The following is an 18,552-nucleotide window of genomic DNA, read 5'->3' as shown; positions in this document are numbered from 1 at the left end:
CGCATGATGAAGCAGGATTTCTGTTGTATAAGTTGTTGTTGTTTTTTTCATTTTTTTAGGAAAATCCTACAGACTCTACCTTTAAAACCTTACATTATACAGGTACAAGCCAGTGATAGGACCCGTTGTGTTATTGCTTGGCGGAGCACTTTCCACTGGACCACATGGCGCACTTTGCTGTCTCTGTCTGATTGCTTCCATGGCAGATGGGCATCATAATGTACAGCTGGTCAGACACAACAATTAGAGGCATCAGGACGGAAACCATAAGTGATCCATTACCCCTCAAACTTCCCCCACTTTCACTTCAGCTGTTGTCACTGAACTCCACACAGCTCTGAGGCAGGTATTTGGCCCTCTATGTTGTGAGCTGCCAATTTGAGATTTTTGTTACTGCTGCTCTAATTAAATCCCCGGATACATCAACCACTAAATCAGCTGTTCAACAACGGCTTCAACAACTTTCAGTCATCAAACTTGGAAACAAGAAAATGCAAAAAGTATTCAAGCTTTGACAATTCCTCTGCACTGGAGCAACAGCTGGCTGGAAAAGCATGATGGGAAACTGTGCTTCATTTTATTGCTTGTTACCCCCAGAGAGCATTTAATATCCAGACAACAGCTGGGGAAAGCCAGAAAGCTGGTTCATACATACAACAGGTTTCTGCAGCTCTAATGAGCACACAGTCAAATACCAGCTCAACCTTCACGCTGGAACGAGTATGAAATGATGGAGGGAAAAAACACAGGGAAGACGGATGAGTGCAGGTCACAGTCAGGTGCTGAGATAACAAGATGCAGATCACTGGCAAAGTGAAACCCCTCATGAGAATGTTTTGATGAATGACCTCCTATCAGATCTCTATATCATCGACAGTCTACTGACTAAACAAACAGACTGAAAGCAAACAGTTGGCTCAGAGTTGCACCAGATGTTGGGGCAAAGTGTATATCTCTAATTATTGGGCTCTCAAACTGCACTCTGAGTCTGGCTTCAAGTTAGTCAAATAACTCTGAGCAGATTCTCTCTTTAATTTGTATAAATACTGTCTCTCTGCCTCTTACAAATGGAGGGCACAAGTGCTTTTTGCCACTTTCAATTCCAATTTCTTTTTAAAAGCCCCAATGTCATTTCTTTTTTCATTTCATTTATGTATTTATTGAACAGGGACAGTGCACATCAATCAACAGGTCAGTTCTACCATCAATGTAAATGTGCCAGAGTTAGCCACAGTGGCTAATTTTCATCTGTTGTCCCTGGGGCAGGTTGATAACAGTTAACATCATCGACAGCTTTGAATGGCTCTGAATGGCACAGACAGACACACACAGTGACACTGTAAAGGCCCATCCTTTATACTTCTCATGTGTTTTGAATTTAAAGTGTTGGTCTATAAAAATAAATGTGTGTGTGTATGTGTGTGTGTGTGTGGCTTTAAAAATCCAAGAGCCATCTCTTTAGGATCACAATCAGCCAAACAAAAGAGAAAAGATTTCTGGTAAAAAAAACACCCAGAGAAACCAAATCCTGCGGGGCCGGAGGGTTGGTCCAGGTGGGCGGGGCTTGGGGCATCGCTGAGAGTGAGTGACGGGTCAGGGCGGAGCACGTTCATACTTTTCACTGTATATTGAGCAAACAGCTGCTTTATAATCAAAGGACTTGGATGCCTAACTTATTTTCCAGTATGGGATCTTTAAGGTGAAACTGATATGAGATGACATCATCTGCTGATTTAACACAATCACTTCCATGTATATCAAATCACAAAATTAAACTTAATTATCATTTGACTTTTCTGAAACCAGAAAAACAATTTATTTTTTTATTTTTTTAAATAAAAATAGTCCTCCTGTTCACCATTAAGTACCACTTTCTGATTTACTGAGTTTTACAATTTTCACATTGAATAATAAGTTCCTATTTGGAATTTGGGGTGGAAGATTAAACTCATAGAGAATAGCAAAGCGAATATTAATTGCCGGTCTGTGACAGGATTGAAAGTTCAGTCTCACATGAACTGTGCTTGATTACAGAGGTGCGTCTGATGTTGGGCCTGACCCTCATTGATCTGAATGTGCTGGAAAAATAATAGGGACATGTATCAATAGAGTGCAGTACAGTTCAACAGCAGATCACACGGAGTTTCACACACATACACACAGTTTCAACTGAACCTGAGCATTATAGCGTTTAGGGAGGAGGATCCAGAGCAGAACTGTTGCATCAGACTGTGCAACTCTGTTGTAGAAAATTCATAAAGAGAATGAGAATAATAGCTGACTTTTTCTGCCAAACCTTGGATGCACTTCAACTGCCATTCACCTTTTCAGTGACAATGAAGAAAACTGACTTTAACTTTCTGAACCCTGGAGACCTGACACACTGTCTCACGCAGACCTTATTTTCTTAATCTGAAGTTTTGCCTTTGGAGAAATACATCATCTGGACTAAAATATGATTTGATTAAAGACACCCTGATTCCATCACAGAGGAGCTCCAGAGATGGCAAATCATTTGGAAAAGGGGGAAAAAAACTCTTGGCTGAGTTCTTTTGTGGCTCCATTAATTGCCATTTCTTCACATTACTATCCTAAATAAACAAAATTGACAATAATGGACTTGTTCCGTAGGCGTAAATTAGCAGCAGTGGACGGGAAGCAGGGTTGCCCCAGTCCACCCTCTCATCCAGCTTTGGCCTTTTCTACTTTCCTGCTTTTATACTACTACTGAAAGACAGAGAAACACAGATCCACAGCTTCCATTAGGATATTCTGTTCACATCTAAAAAGAAGTCCAGGGAGGAAGAGTATACAGCTGATCTGGACATCGTTAATGTTAACTCATCAGTGGTGTGTGTATACAGTAGGCTACACATTACAGTTTCATGTCCACACAACCTACAAAATCACATTTTATCCCATCTACCAAAGCTTAAGCCTTTTTGTCTTGAACTGTAAAAGACTTACTGCAAATTGCACAATGGATATTTGTCCAATTTGCTCCAGCTGCATGAAGGAATTCCAAGCTTCAGAGACCCAGTGTGTCCTATTAAAACAAGTACGCCATAGATCTGAATTACACAGTGTGGACTCCAGCGTCAAGTATCTGCTATGTCATCATCAAAGTTGTTGGGTAGATCACCCCACCACCCATGCCTTCACAGCACTTAAGCCCTCCAGAAATGTGGGAAGTCAGACTAGGAGAGTGGATGGATGGCTCAACAAAACATTAGAGCTTCAGCAGGGCACTCAGTGTTGGAGCCTTTAATGCGTGGCCACAATCATTCCTTTAAAACTGATGAACTTGCACTTTTCAAGTCTTACTGACCACTTGAGGCTAGAGATGCAGCCATTATGTTCTTTATCTTGGCTGCTGATAATGATACTGGCAGCCAATCCACAGCTGATAGCGATCAATGGCAGATGGTGTTGCATTACAGATGATGTACAACATAATATCTGCCCCACATTTAGTTTTGGTGGTCTGTTGCCCCGCCAGCACATCGAACAAGTTGGGAGACGCAACTAACTACACCTCACAGCCCACAGTGCTTCTCTCAGCCGCAGTTCTAGGAGTATCAACGCCAATCTATTATGGTCTGAATGAAAATCTGCTGAATCATGATTAGGGGCCCATTAAGCAGGGTGTCTTCACTTAAAGGGATAGTTCAACATTTTGGCAAATTCGCCTATTGCCATAATAATCCCCTTAGTTTTAGGAGTAGGTTCATTACCTTTAATTGTTGGTGCAAGCTGTTTTTACATTGGCGGGGCAGAGACGTGAGCTCTGCATGGCGCATGGTATTTCGCCTCTGTTGCGTTAGCTGAGCAGCTCACGTCTCTGCCCCGCTGATCTAAAAATAGCTTGCACCAACAATTAAAGGTAATGAACCTACTGCTAAAACTATACGGATTATTATGGCAATAGGCAAATTTGCCAAAATGTTGAAATATCCCTTTAAAGAGCTTTACAACACTTGCCACACTTACTCATTCACACACATTTCACAGGCAGCATCTTACTCAAGGATACTTTGATATGATACAATAAGATAAGATACAATACGATATGATAGGCTACACTTTATTATTCCTCTTAGGGAAATTTGTCTTGCAGTAACTGTGCCATAAAAACCTTGACCGCCACAATGACAATGGACAATACGTCACCAGCCATACCATCACAACAATTAGGCTACATAACACTATTGCACATACACCAATGGAAAAAACACATACATGAACTTACACAGCAGCCTCAAACAAGTTGTGATTATGGTAGCCATGGTAATGAAGGGCGGTATTTTCCACACCTCACAGAGGTAGTTTTCACATATTAATCCAAATAACAGCCTTGCCCTAAAAGTTGTTTTTGTGTTTAAACATACCAAGCACTTGTTGATGTCACATGATTCTGTCCTGCTAAGGCGACAGATGTTGGAGGACGGATGTTGGATGGAACGGTGCCAACCTGCATCTCTTTATTTTGAATGAACCATGGCTGTATCATAAGAGCTGGAAAACAGACTGCAAGACTGCACCAATTCAAATGATGATGATCCAAAAAGTTGTCCTTGCTCATATCACATACTGTAGACTTTACAATGGGATGATGTCAAATGCTTTTCTTGACTTTTTCAAAATTAGGCTCGGGCTCGCACAATGCATCCCAAGTTTCCCAGAGTCTATAAGCTACACCCACTCATTCGAGTCTTTACCCAATCACAACCTCACATGTTGGCCTTCAGCCAATCAACGATCATATCCTGTCAGCTGTTTGCAGATGTCTCTTTCCTAACAGTGGTCAGGGGATTTTGTGCTACCACTTAACTTGTCCTGAGCCGAGTCCTAAGTTCAGAGCCAGTCTGGGCAGATTTTAAAGACTAAAATGAACCCATTCAAATCTGCATCTTCCATTGTGTATTTCCTGCATTGGGGCAACTTTAGCCAAGGTCTGCACTGTGCCATTTTGGAAAGTTGAGCATATGAATATGAATGTACAGTAGTGAGTGACTGAGTTGTGACATGAATTGGTAAAACTGATGTTACACATATTCACTAAGCACTTTGAGAGCTGCCAAAAGCTGCTTTTCACACCAAAGCTTGATGTGGAAAACATTCAGCTGAAGCTTTGACCAGTTAGACTGAAAAACACTGATGACTGCAGGTTATACAGCTGTCTGCTCTCTACCAAAGGTTTAATAAAGGAAGAACCTCCATTATGTAACCGCAAAGGGCCTATGTTAAATGGACTGCACTTATGTAGCACTATTAGCCTTTACTGACCACTGCTTTACAGCATAAGCCACATTCACACAGGGCAGAGTTTCTACTATAAACACACTCCTGGTCTGATGGACACTGATGATTGGGTATCTTGCCCAAAGACACCATCGACCTCCATCGACCTCCTGTAGTCCCAACACCAAAACAAAGGCTTAGCTGATGGTGTTATGTCACATTTTGGTGTAGCATTCCTCCAGTTAAACATTCAATAACCCTTAATGAGCTGTAGCTCTTACTGTGTCAGACACAAGTACAATCAACAGAAGATGGATTTTGACTGCAGCTATTGTTAAAGGACTCAAATCAGGATCTGGGCCAACAAACTTGATCAGGACAATCCCAAACACCACAGCTGAGGAAGTGAGTTCTAAAGCAGGGGGTCAGCATCACAAATAGAGCTGCTGGAGAGCGCTTAAAAGGAAGCTTCACCACTTTTTTTCCAACACAATGTGAAGTAAAATATCTGCAGTTCACATTACACAGTTGAAATGTACAAGAATATCACATGAGTAAAGTGTTAAATAAAATGCATTAAGTTACCTGCAGGAAAACATTCCAAATTGAAAGTTGCTGGTATCCTCTGAGAAGATATGAAAATGAGCTTAGCTACGTTTTCATAGCCTAGCCTGTTAGCACTCTAATTCTACTGAACTGGATGCTTGTGTGATGATCATATAAATTCTCAACATGATGAAACTGTTGAGAAAGTCAGTCGAGCACCTGAACATGGCTTATCAACGCAAACTTGCCGCTGCAGTAACAGTGGTTACATAACTGCAATATTCACCCACACCATGTGTCAGGTGCGCTCTGATGTTTTTGTTTTTTTTAATCAAATATCACTCCATCTCAAAATGCAAGCACACACAGACTGAAAGTGAGTGTGGTTTCTTGGGTTACTACAAATCTGTTATTGTACTTTCAAAAGCATCAATGAGGTGGTCGTCTAACGGCCGTCTGTCTTGGCTGCAGCCAGATTTAGGTCATCACAGAATGCCATTAATCTTCTGTTCCACACTAAAAAACAAGCTTGTTTTGTATTTGAGGTGGAATAATCTCATGTTGATTCCAATGGAGAGTGCCTGCATCTGAGAGATCTGGAGAACTTGGAGAGAACCTACTGGAGAACCAAGGAGAACATGCAAACTCCACATAGAAAGCCCTCATGGCCAGGAATTGAGTTGATTTTACTAAGAGGCGAGAGTGCTAACCAGCGCAACAAGACATTTGTTTCTCACAGTTAAGTCAAAGAACAGATGGTTTTTCTTTTGGCTGAAGGCCAGGGTGAATGTTTGGAAACCAGCACCAGCAATAGTTTAAGAAAAGGCAAAAGCCAAAGATTAAAGACTTGTCTGAAGATGCTGGGGACTCAGTCTGGCAACAACTGCCTTTGACACTGCTAATGTAAAACATTTACAACTAGGAGACTGTAGGAGTCGCCTCAGTCATCAAGTTTCAGTGGGTGAAAGCTGATTGTCACTATCAGATTGCAGCCACAACTGAGTCAATGCAAACCCTCTGGTCTTCAGATAAAGACACCGCCTTGATCATATTCACCCACCTTTTCCCTCTTTGAACGTCCTACAACTGCCGACAGTAAAGAGACTGCGTGTGTGCTTGGAGGTCAGATTCACTTATGGGATTGAAGCGTCTTGTGGGAGTGTTCTGTTCCCCCGGTTGCAGACGGGAGCAGCAGTCTGGAGGTTGTGTGTGAGCACTTCCTCCTCTACACTGGGAAACATAATTTCTCCACCACAACAGGCTACCACATCCTGTATGATAAGAGGTGCAAGAACACTATGTACTGTGTGTTACTGTAGCACACACAACGACAAGCATGATGCTCATTATGTAACTTATATAATAGAGGTATGTTGTCGTTACATAGCCTAAGAACCTCGTGGTGGAACTTGCATTATGCCCTACGCTCATGTTCCCATGTGTTGCTGTGGATGAGGTCAGATTTTTTTCTTAATAAGAAAAAGAAGAGTCCGCACACCAACAAAAGCTCCAGAGCAATCATTTATTATGTGGGGTGATAATAAATTATTGCTCTGGAGCTTTTGTTGGTGTGCAGACTCTTCTTTTTCTTATTATTGACTTATTTTGTCCGGCACCCAGCGTTTAGATTTAGGGATGTGCGTGCTTTTTCTATTTATTCAGATTTTTTTTTGCCACTTTACAAGATGTGAAGAGAAAAAAAATCTAATTGAAGTGTTTACTTTGATGAACTTTAATTACTTTCAACAACCTTACCCTAACCTGCAGTTTGTGAACCACTGAACTACCATAGGACTATACACATGGGATTTGTTAGTTCAGTGGTTGAAGAAATGTAGTTCCAAAGGAAAATTTCAAAGTAAAACCATATAAACTGATACTAGCTATTTTCTCTGGAGATATTTTAAGAGTGACTAAATCATGCCAAAACTACTCCACATGAAATAACTTGAACTATCACTTTACACAATTATAGCACTACTACAGCCACTAGTGTGTAAAATAGGATACATATTTCTGTAGCTTTGGCACTAAATCCCATATCATGATGGAATACACAATTCCACCATACAATTACCCGTGATAGTATTTTAGTGAATATCTGAGTCCAGTTTTTTGTGCTACTTAGTACGTTAGCATTTTTCAGCTAATTGTTTTGGTTTTCCTACTCATGACTTTCAGTCGCACCCCTTTGAATAAAAAATAACGTTGCAGCTGCACTGTTGAAGTTCACTCAGTGAGTGTTGTAATCTGCTCTTCTGTCATGTTCTTTTAGATTCTCCCTTTCTCATAATTGCTCTCTAAGGCTGCAACACGTGTGGGTGGAGAGGTGATAACAACATGAAAGGAGGTATAGAGTGAATGATTCACAATGGGCTTTAACGTAGATAGTCCTGAAGTGTATAAGCTTCCCTTTCGTCGTTGCTTAGAAATGTGGTGGCAGAACATGATATGGCTCACTTGGGTACGTTTGCTCTAATCTGGCTGCACTGACTGGAAACCACCGCTGTCACGAAAACACTTTGCCATGATTGGTTAAAGTTTGGCTATAATGCTCATAACAGTCATCACTACAACATTGTATCAGGTTTATTTAATCTGACTTCCACCTCCTCTGGCAGCTCATTCTTTACATGCAGGCATCAAACACTTCCATTTCAATTTCCTGCCCCGAAAGCTGTGAATTTATGTATTTCAGGAGTTTGTTATTGTAAAAGACACTATCTCCATATACATTCATTTATCTGTGACTGTAATACTCTTGCACTGCATCATACAAGATATTATACAACCCTCCCAGCTCCAAACAACAGACAGCTCTTACTACCACCAGCTCTGACAATCAATCACATCACATACGGACAGACATCTGTGTTTATTTATTTTTTTTTTTAATTTACATTTTAATATTTATTATTGTTTTACAATGTGTTTTCTTACATAAGGAATAGAGTGACAAACAGTAGGACCATGTTGGAGTGGAGTCTCATAACAACTAAATTTTGTGAAATCAATTTTAGGTCATATTTGCCTGTTGCCATTTGCCAAAATTCATTGTCCCCATAACAACATGAATACTTCATTACTTATTTACTGTAAATGAAAGCAGAGTTACTTCATGTTTAAAGTTCAACATTTTGGCAAATTTGCCTATTGCCATAATCCCTACAGTTATAGCAGTAGTTCATTAGCTTTAATTATCGGTGCATGTTGTTTTGAGATCGGCGGGGCAGAGACGTGAGCTGCTCAGTGAACACAATGGAGGTGAACGGTACAGGTCCCCTGTCCCTCATCAAATACACAATCCAACAACTACACAATGCTCTTGTTGAAAAGTTGTGACCTGCACATTCACCACGCTATGAAATAATAACATATAATTATGTAACATTATGACACATGAAGCAAATACTCTGAACTACTTGTGCTTTTGAAATAACTCCGCCCAGCAGCCATGTCTGGAATGTAGTTCCGGCTATGCATTTTCCTAAAATAAAACTCATTCTCATAATGTTACATTATTATTCCTTACCGTGGTGAATGTGCAGGTCACAACTCGTCTGTTTTGGGTGTTTTAGAGTTGTTGGATTGTGTATTTGATGAGTTTGATGAGGGACAGGGGACCTGTACCGTTCACCTCCATTGTGTTCACTGAGCAGCTCACGTTTCTGCCCCGCTGATCTCAAAACAACATGCACCGATAATTAAAGGTAATGAACCTACTTATATTATGGCAATAGGAGAATCTGCCAAAATGTTGAACTATCCCTTTAATATGGATAATACAACAGCATAGAGAGACAATTGCAGAGCCGATGCAAAAATACCTTTATCAACAAATATACAGTCACAAGGCCAGACCTCTAATGGGGTACATTCTTTGGTTTTTGCTCCTTGTTAGCATACAAGGTTTAAAGCAGAAGTAAGTGGTCCGGTCGTTTTCGCTAATGCTGCGTTCCAGGCAGGCTTTTGAAATCGTAAATTACAGCTTCAAGTCACAACTTACGACTTTGTAGCGTTTCAGGCAACCCACTCGTGTTTTTCCGACCTGTTTTACCGGTGAAAGTCACTATAACGGCCACTCGTAACTTCCGACCGGTGAACTCGTAGCAGATCGAACTGGTACGACTTCACGGTCGGAAAAATACGAGTTTCCTTGAACGCACCATAACAGTCCTCGTCCCTACGTCGCCACATTCACGGCGTCCCTTGGCTGCACACACAGCCCTGCATGCCGTTCTCTCTCCTCATTGGATAAAAACTGTAGGATACGATAAATGTTTTCTCTTCGGCTCAGAGCAGAGCAGAGTGACTGACAGACCCGTGTTTCAGACCAAACACTCTATGTAAGTGATTGCTGTCGGAAGATATAACTATTTAAGACTTATATTAACACAAATATATCACTTACTTCTGCTTTAATATTGCTAACCACTATGTATTTACCCAGGTAAGTTACTATTTTATTATCTTTTAGTATTTTTTCTACAGTTACAGTAAGACAAGACAAGAATCTCTGTCTGAAAATATGCCTGTTATCAGTTACAACTAACTTGTAAAACCTTTTGCCGGCACATACAAGGTCATGAGATTGCCGACAGCACAAATACAACCAGTCATCAAACTAGGGCAGAAATTTGAGGCACAAACGAAGTCGCAGTCAGTCAACATTCTTTGAGTCTGACAGAGTTGATAAAAAACACATGTGCTTTCTCAGGGTAGCATTTTTCTCACTGTGATGTACAGTTGAGCCATCGTCAGACAGCATCCTGTGGACCAGCAAGAATCAAACTGAGAGAGAAGGTCTGTTAACGACTGGATGGAAAGTTTCACTCTCATCATCCTCACGCTCCCTCATCTGCAGCAGCATTCTCGGTGAACGAATCAGTTTAGTTAAAGGGAGAGCACAAAATGATTCAGCGCGCGTACAGTTTCCTGTGTCGGTGACACTATCAGGACGTCGCAAGAGTGGAGAGTCTGAGAATTTGAGAGCACTTGGCCAAATAAAGCTGCAGTAAGTCAATCTAATCCAACACACAGTTTGGCAACTTGTGAGCGGCTACAGTCCTCTGACTTGTAAACAGGAAGGAAACCAAATGATTTGGACCGGGTAAAACAACATTCTTCCATCCAATGAGCAACAGAGGGCGTCAGTGCTCATTGTGTTTGTACTCCACACAGGATTCATGTGGATTCCATGTAAGAACAACCACTGAAGGAGTACTATGAACTTCTAATGAAGATGATGCACACTCAGGGTGGGGAAGAAATTCAACCTTAGGCTTCTTTCCTGGGACCAGCTCACACCCTGCACCACAGGGACAAGGACAGGGCCAGCGAAAATTATAAAAAACCACCTACAATAGTTCAATACCTGCAAAACACTAGTTTTATTATGTTTCCAATAGGTTTGGTTTGTCCTGGGATCAACCCATTATCAGCAAGACTGAAAATATCAGCCAATATTTAGCACCGGCCGTTTTTTCACTGATAACTGATATAATGAATGTATTTTAAAACGCACTCCTTTGGCTCTGATTTGTGTTTCACAGTGTACAAAAAACAAAGAGTATACTATTCAGACCTTAAAAATAATGTATAAAGAACAGCTCATTACCAGAACATTTACAGAACTTGTTCAAACTGGAGGAAGAGGACTGAAACTTGATTTTAAACATACATTTCCAAGGCTAAGCTTAAAACAAATGTGTATTTCTGTTGCGGGTGTAAAATTATGGCATTCACAAAGCAAGGAACTGAAAAGTTGTACAAGTATATCTCAGTTAAAGAAAATGTTTAAAAAAGAAAAGATACTGTAAGCGCAGGCAAAAAAGAAAAGATAGATAGACGATTTTTGGAAATAAAGTATAATATTGGTGATGAAAAATGAAATCCCAGGTGTGTTATTCTAAATTTTGACACCAAAATTTTAATTTTTACTGTAAACGAATATGGCTTCTGAATATCAGTTATCAGTTTCCTTGATTACTACTAATAACTGGTATCAGCCCTGATAGAAAAGCATATCGGCCAATCTCTTTGCTAATGTTTGTAAGAATTAAGTCTGTAGTTGTTTTGAAAAGCCCACAAAGGTCATCAGGACCTTACTGTACCTCTGTTTAAATGTCAGCCCCCCTAACAATCTTCAGTGCTAATCCCATAACATCTGCCTGCATCACGAACCAACACTGACCAGCAGCAGTAAACAATAACCACAGCCTTGACCAATATGCATCTTGTCTGGGGGTGTGGGGAGGTGGCATTCAGATAAGAGTCGATCTCCATCGGCCGACAATTATACCTGGAGCGCTCTAATACTTCATTTACTAAACAACATCACACCATGCAATGCGATACATGCTCAGCATCATGGCAACTGGCATCCCAGAAAGGACAGCAGATGGTGTTTTCATTAAAGAATTCAGGCTGATAGAAGAATAAACCGAATGACTTTGTTTGGGAGTCTCCAGTGCACTTATCATATTACATTAAGTTCTGGAGCTGCCGGGAAAACATGCACACACACGCACACCCACACACGCACAGTCAGGCAGGCAAACACGCACACATACAGGCCAATGTCAAAAAGGCTGTATGATACACAAACAGTGGCTATTCAGTGTGTTGCAGAAATGCTACAGCAGAACACAACGAGAGCTTGATCCCTCACTGGAGACTGAGGAGGCTGAGCTCAGCCAACAATACATCAGGAGGTATTATGAGCAATAATCCACATACTACTACAACAACACATGCATGGTGAGTGACATGAAACTTATCATCATTACACTTAAGCCCCAAAAGATCTTCCCATTTTGTGCGTGCACTTCGGTCACAAGTTTTCCTTTTAATTAGCTGACATTAAATCAGTCTGAGGCAGGTTTTGATGTTGCTTTAAAGGGTGACAGCCAGCGTCGAGTGCAGCAAGACTTCCACTGCCCTTAATGAGAAGCTAAATGTGCCTATAGGGCTAGTACGTAGTTTGAATTTTGTGCTTTTTATAGCCGACATCCTGCTCCGACGCGTCCATGTGACTGTCAAACGTAGACAGATAACCCTTTGATGGGAGTTTGGAGAACAAAACGCCGACTGTTCTGGAAGTCTGATAATATTTTGGAACTTTGCCGTGGTTCATTAAAACCAGAGATTTCTTAGCTGGTTATTGTGAATATGGCTTCAGAGAAACATCGAAATGTTCATACAGTAGAATATGATACACTGCAAAAAGTCTAAATCTTTCCAAGAATATTTGTCCTTTTTCTGGTCAAAATGTCTCATTTCTAGTCAAAACTAATCTCTTTCCACTTAATATAAGACTCATCACCTAAAAATTTACTTGTTTTAAGATATTTTTCACTTGTTTCAAACAAATATTCACTTGAAATAAGTAGAAAAATCTGCCAGTAAAAGCAAGTTTTTTGTGCTTGTAATAAGGAAGAAAAACTTTATCCACTATCAGATTTTTCTACTTATTTCAAGTGAAAATATGCTTGAAAGAAGTAAAAACTGTCTGAAAACAAGCTACTTTTTAATGTGATGTTTCTTATTTTAAGTATAATGAGATTTGTTTTGACTAGAAATGACATTTTGACTAGAAATAGACAAATATTAGACATATTCTGCCCATTTTCCACAAATTAAAATAGTTCCCAGGTGTCTTAAAGACATGTCTGTGACATGCTTTGGTCAAAATACCTCAAGGATCAAACATCACAGCTCTTTTCATCCTCTCAAAACAGCCCTATTCAGAACATATATATATGTTAAAGAGCCTTCAAAAAGTGACATTTGCATAATACATCTCCTTTAAAACAAGTAGTCATACAACAGTAGTCATGATAGTGTTTTTACATGTAGGCCAGGGAGCTCTAATCTAATTTCTTATCTCTTCCTCTTTGGGGGCAGAAGATTAGAGGATCCTTATCTCCAGCTCTTGAAGACGTTAGCCTTGTTTGTAGATGTGGTCGAGGGTTTCTCTTTGGTTTTCACAGGGATGACAAATATTTAAGAGGCGAGGTGTTAGAAAGGGAAATGCAACCACAAGCAGAAAACATCTGCATGTTCATCACAAGAAACTCCAAGTAAAACAGACACTGTTCATTCAGTCTGTAGAGGTCGGAGCTGGTTTCCACCCATGATCATTTGACTGTGTGCAGGGAGGAAAGCCTGTGTCACAGCTGAAACGCACAGTGTCCTGTTGTGTTACTTCCTGTTCGCAGTGAGGAGATAAAAACCCCTGCACATGTCACTGCAGGTCCAGAGTTATGTGATAAGAAGCCATTAAACCTAGATCTACGAGATAAAGATGAAGTGTGAACATGTGTTACATCTATAAGAGAAATGTCTGTAATGCAGAAAGCCATCCAGTGCTCTCATTAGCTCTGGAGCTGAGTGTTGTGTTGATTCAATTTGATCATTATGGGTCTAAATGCTTCACAGTGATTGTTTCTGAGGCCGGGGCAATTACAGCAGCTGAATAATTCATATGAGATGCTCCGACACAATAAATGAACATCAACATTAAAGCGGCGACAATGAATATTTTCATTCTAACAACGCATCAAATGACACTGTGTAATGTGAGAGGTGTTGCTCGTAGCCATGGGCCAACTTCCAGTGAGTCAGTAAGTTCCGGCTCACTCTCCGGTGACAACCATCATTCTGGGCTGCAGCAGGCGGCTGCCTTCAGAGACAAAGCTTTTAGAGCCAACAAGTTCCAACCAGAACCAGAACAACCCTCTGATACGACCCGTACCAGTGTCTCCTGAAGAAGTGTCCATATGGCAGCAGGTGAACCACACTTGGGACGCTGTGGTTACGATTATGAAGATGCAGATGGTACTGACAGTGGTGCACTAGACCTTTCTCTCTATTGTCACAATAATGGCTTGTTTAGTCCAGGCACAAAACTACTTAGTTAGGTTTGATCATGATTTGGATCAAAAGGTAAGACTGTCACATGGGAACTGCATCACATTCATCCATCCATCACATCCTTTTTTTCCCATCATTTTGTTTCTCTTTATCCTACGTCAGCACACTTTACCTGTTGCCCCTGACCACTAGATGTCTCCTAGCAACAATAAAAGTAAAAAAAAAAAAGTCATGATAACCTGCTGCACAGACGACCTATGGTCACACAGCTCAGAGAGAGTGAATGATGGACTTGCATTCACCAACTTACAGAACACTCTCCATGTAAATAAGCAACCAGCTGTTAATGACAAATCAGTGTCTTATTCACATGTCAGTCATTTGGTCTGTGTCATGACCGTGCTGGATGTGATCTAACTTCATTCATTAGAAATCCTGAGGACAATGTATGTGATATCTGTCTATAAACTAATCTTAAAGGGATAGTTCAACATTTTGGCAAATTGCTCCATTGCCATAATCCCTACAGTTTTAGGAGTAGGCTCGTTACCTTCACCCCCTCATCAAACTCATCAAATACACAATCCAACAACTCCAAAACGCTCTCGTGAACAAGTTGTGACCTGCACATACACAACGTTATGAGATAATAACGGAACATTTTGCATGAATTTACCTCTAAAACAACTCCATCTCGTAACGTTCTGTTATTATCTCATAGCGTGGTGAATGTGCAGGTCACAACTTGTCCACCAGAGTGTTTTGGAGTTGTTGGATTGTATATTTAGTAAGAAATCCCATGAGCCTCCGTAGCGTAGCTCTGAGCAGCTCACGGCTCTGCTCCGCCGTTCTAAAAATAGCTTGCACCGACAATTAAGGGTAACGCACCTTCTCCTAAGACTATAGGGATTATGGCAATGGGCCAATTTGCCAAAATGTTGAACTATCCCTTTAAGCAAACTGATTGAAAAAATAGTTCCTGAAGGAGTTCATTCAGAGTTTATTGAACATAAAAATATTCTTGTTTTGCATATCTTTGCTGCTTCATAATTATTTGGATTTGGGGAACATATTGAATGTTATCAGACCTGCAAAAGCAGCAGCATAAAGGCTGATAACCAGTCTGGCACATGGAGATTTAGCCTGGAATATAACCAATAAATGAACTCCATTACATTGACATCACCATTCCCAGCTGCTTCAGATGATATCCCTGCATAGTGTGTGTTTGTGTGTGTGTGTGTCTCCTGGCCACAGCAGGGAGGTCTAATGGAAAGATGTGCTGTGTGTTGGCATTCTGCAGGCTGCAGGACTCTGACTGTGTGGAATTGAGCAACATGAAGGTCTTACCGGAGGAAGTGGTGAACTGACTCCAGGCAGCACGGAGGAGCTGCTGAGCTCCCTGAGAGAAACACCTACAAAAACACACAGACACACACACACTTCGGTCAGACTAATGAGCAGCCAAGATGAAAATCACAGAAAACCACCGGTCGAACGTCAGGACGGCTAAAAAATGATCCCAAACATGCTGCCACGACATTAAAAATTAACCCCCAGGACCTGCGTATGGGGTTTTAAAGTTTAAAAAGCAGTGAGAGCGACGGCTGTAAAACACCTACAGTCCAGGGTTCTGCCCATGTTTTCATCAGCTCTTTCAATTCATACCGCCTTGGAAAGAAATGCACAGGAAGTAAACACGTCCCACTGAAGCAACAGCATCAGTTCTAACAACTTTTCAGCTGAGAGTGTGTAGCAGGAAGTAGTCAGATCGCTGCGTCTATGACCTATACGCAACATTTCCCTCAACAGAGCAACTCCCACAGCGTCTTGCAAATGTGCTTCACCTCTGGTGGTTGCCACATGTGGTTACAACCATAAATACTTCCCCCCATGTTGCAGCGAGGGTGGAATAGTCCGAGTCTAAATTTTCTCTTTTTTGGACCAGCATCTTTGAGTGTTTGTGTGTGTGTGTGAGTCTTCCGAAAAGAAAAAAAGAATGACGTTTTCAGAGAAGAATGACCATAAATACAACAACAGTGACATAGAAAGAACATGTGCAAGGAAGCAAAGACTGTTGGACTCAGTCTGGTATTTGCCAAGAAAATCATTGGAAGCCATGTTAATTTCATGGTGAGATCTCTGGAGACAAAGAAAAAAAAAGAAAACAGGAGGTGGTTGGATTATGATGAGATTGAGAAAGGAAAGCATTTGTTTGTCATTAATTCAGTGGCAGGACAGGACCGGTCATCCACCTCAGACAGATGGTAATCACTTGTAATCAGACTTAATGGGCACTCTGAAGGGAACGCTGCTACTCTCTCCATGCTCTGCCTGTACAACTCTTTAACACACAAAGGGAGTGTGCACATGTGGGCGCCTGAGCATATTTGCAAGTCATCTGGGGAATGTAACGCTGCGCTTCCATCTGAAAGGCAGTAATTGTTTTGATAATACCGTCTATCCACAACAATACAACATAATCAAGTCCTTTTTGTGAGCGATGCACATTTGCATATTTGCCTGGTTCGTATTCTCCTCGGGTCTGGTTAAAGCTCATTTATATCTCCTCCTACTCCCCATCATGTTATGTGACAATACGGCTAAATTTGCACGTCACGTTGCTCGTGGAAGGATCATTCTGGTTTATTATCAGCTGCCAGAGACCCATGAAGTCAGACTGAGTCAGATCATCTAAACCACTTCAGGTCCTGTCTCTCCGGTGGATCCCTTTTTGCACTGATTATACTCATTTGATATTTTTCTGTCCAGACCGGCTTGTGCTGATATTTGTGGCATATTTAAAGGAGACATATTCTGCCCATTTTCCACAAATTAAAATAGTTCCCAGGTGTCTTAAAGACATGTCTGTGACTTTGGTCAAAATCCCCCAAGGATCAAACATCCCAGCTCTTTTCATCCTCTCAAAACAGCCCCGTTCAGAACGGCTGGTTTCAGTGCCTGTCCCTTTAAATGCAAATGACCCACTGTTTGCCCCGCCCCTTCTACTGGTACAATGAATGAATGAATGAATGAATGAATGAATGAATGAATGAATGAATGAATGAATGAATGAATGAATGAATATTTTATTTTCGTGTCATGCCACCACTTTGGCCCATCCCATATGGGATTACAAGACACAATAACAAATACAAAAAACAAAAACTAGACAGTCCTTCCTGTTGGTGTTACTTGCCACACAGGTGTGACATAAATAAACAATTTCAGATTACTTTCAGTACTCAACAATATATCGCTCTTCGTCTCATTGCCCAAGCCTCTTCAAGAAACAAAGAAAATGCAAAAATATTCAAATGAAAAAGAAGTTTTAGCTTCTCAGCATCATCCAACCACACAAATTCATTATTTGGATCTACTTTACTAAATAATTTTTGTCTTGTAGAGTCATAGAAAGGACAGTAGAACACAAAATGCATTTCATTCTCCACCTCTCGGATGTCACATAAGTTACAAATTCTATCATCTTCTGCTGTGCCGACATATCTGCCTGTCTCGATATGAAGACCAAGAATACCAGCTCTCAATTGAGCACACAGGGATCTTTTCTTTTTAGACAAATTATACAAAACATAGTTTTCTGGGCCAAATACCTGTTTTATTTCACAGTAAGTACGCAGCTTTGGTTTACCCCAGATATCTAATGCCCATCTATCTTTACTTCGTTGAAAAATAATATCTTTTAATACGTTAATCTCAACTTTCTCTTTGTTATAATAATGGTCTTCATATCCAGCTCTCAGCAAGATGTCATATATGTCCCTATCCCATGCCCCATTGGTCAGAGTGTCCCACTCAAAGATTTTTCTTGCAATCCTGTTACGATTTAATCCTAGTATCCTATTCCATAAACGCACCATATATACACTC

The 18,552-nt window shown here is 40.7% G+C and overlaps 1 protein-coding gene across 2 annotated transcripts in view; it reads right to left on the bottom strand.

Annotated features, from left to right (window-relative positions):
* The window catches only part of thrb (thyroid hormone receptor beta), a 138,825-nt gene that overhangs the window by 39,829 nt on the left and 80,444 nt on the right, over window positions 1-18,552 (bottom strand). For both annotated transcript variants that reach the window (XM_083981879.1, XM_083981880.1), the window contains exon 2: window positions 16,012-16,076. The gene's annotated coding sequence lies outside the window, so the exon portion shown is untranslated. The remainder of the gene's footprint in view (window positions 1-16,011; window positions 16,077-18,552) is intronic.

Source organism: Trachurus trachurus (assembly GCF_905171665.1).
Source record: "Trachurus trachurus genome assembly, chromosome: 11".
In the NCBI taxonomy this organism is placed as follows: Eukaryota; Metazoa; Chordata; class Actinopteri; order Carangiformes; family Carangidae; genus Trachurus; species Trachurus trachurus.
Note: the sequence above shows the minus strand (reverse complement) of the source record. Positions and strands in the feature narration are given on the sequence as shown.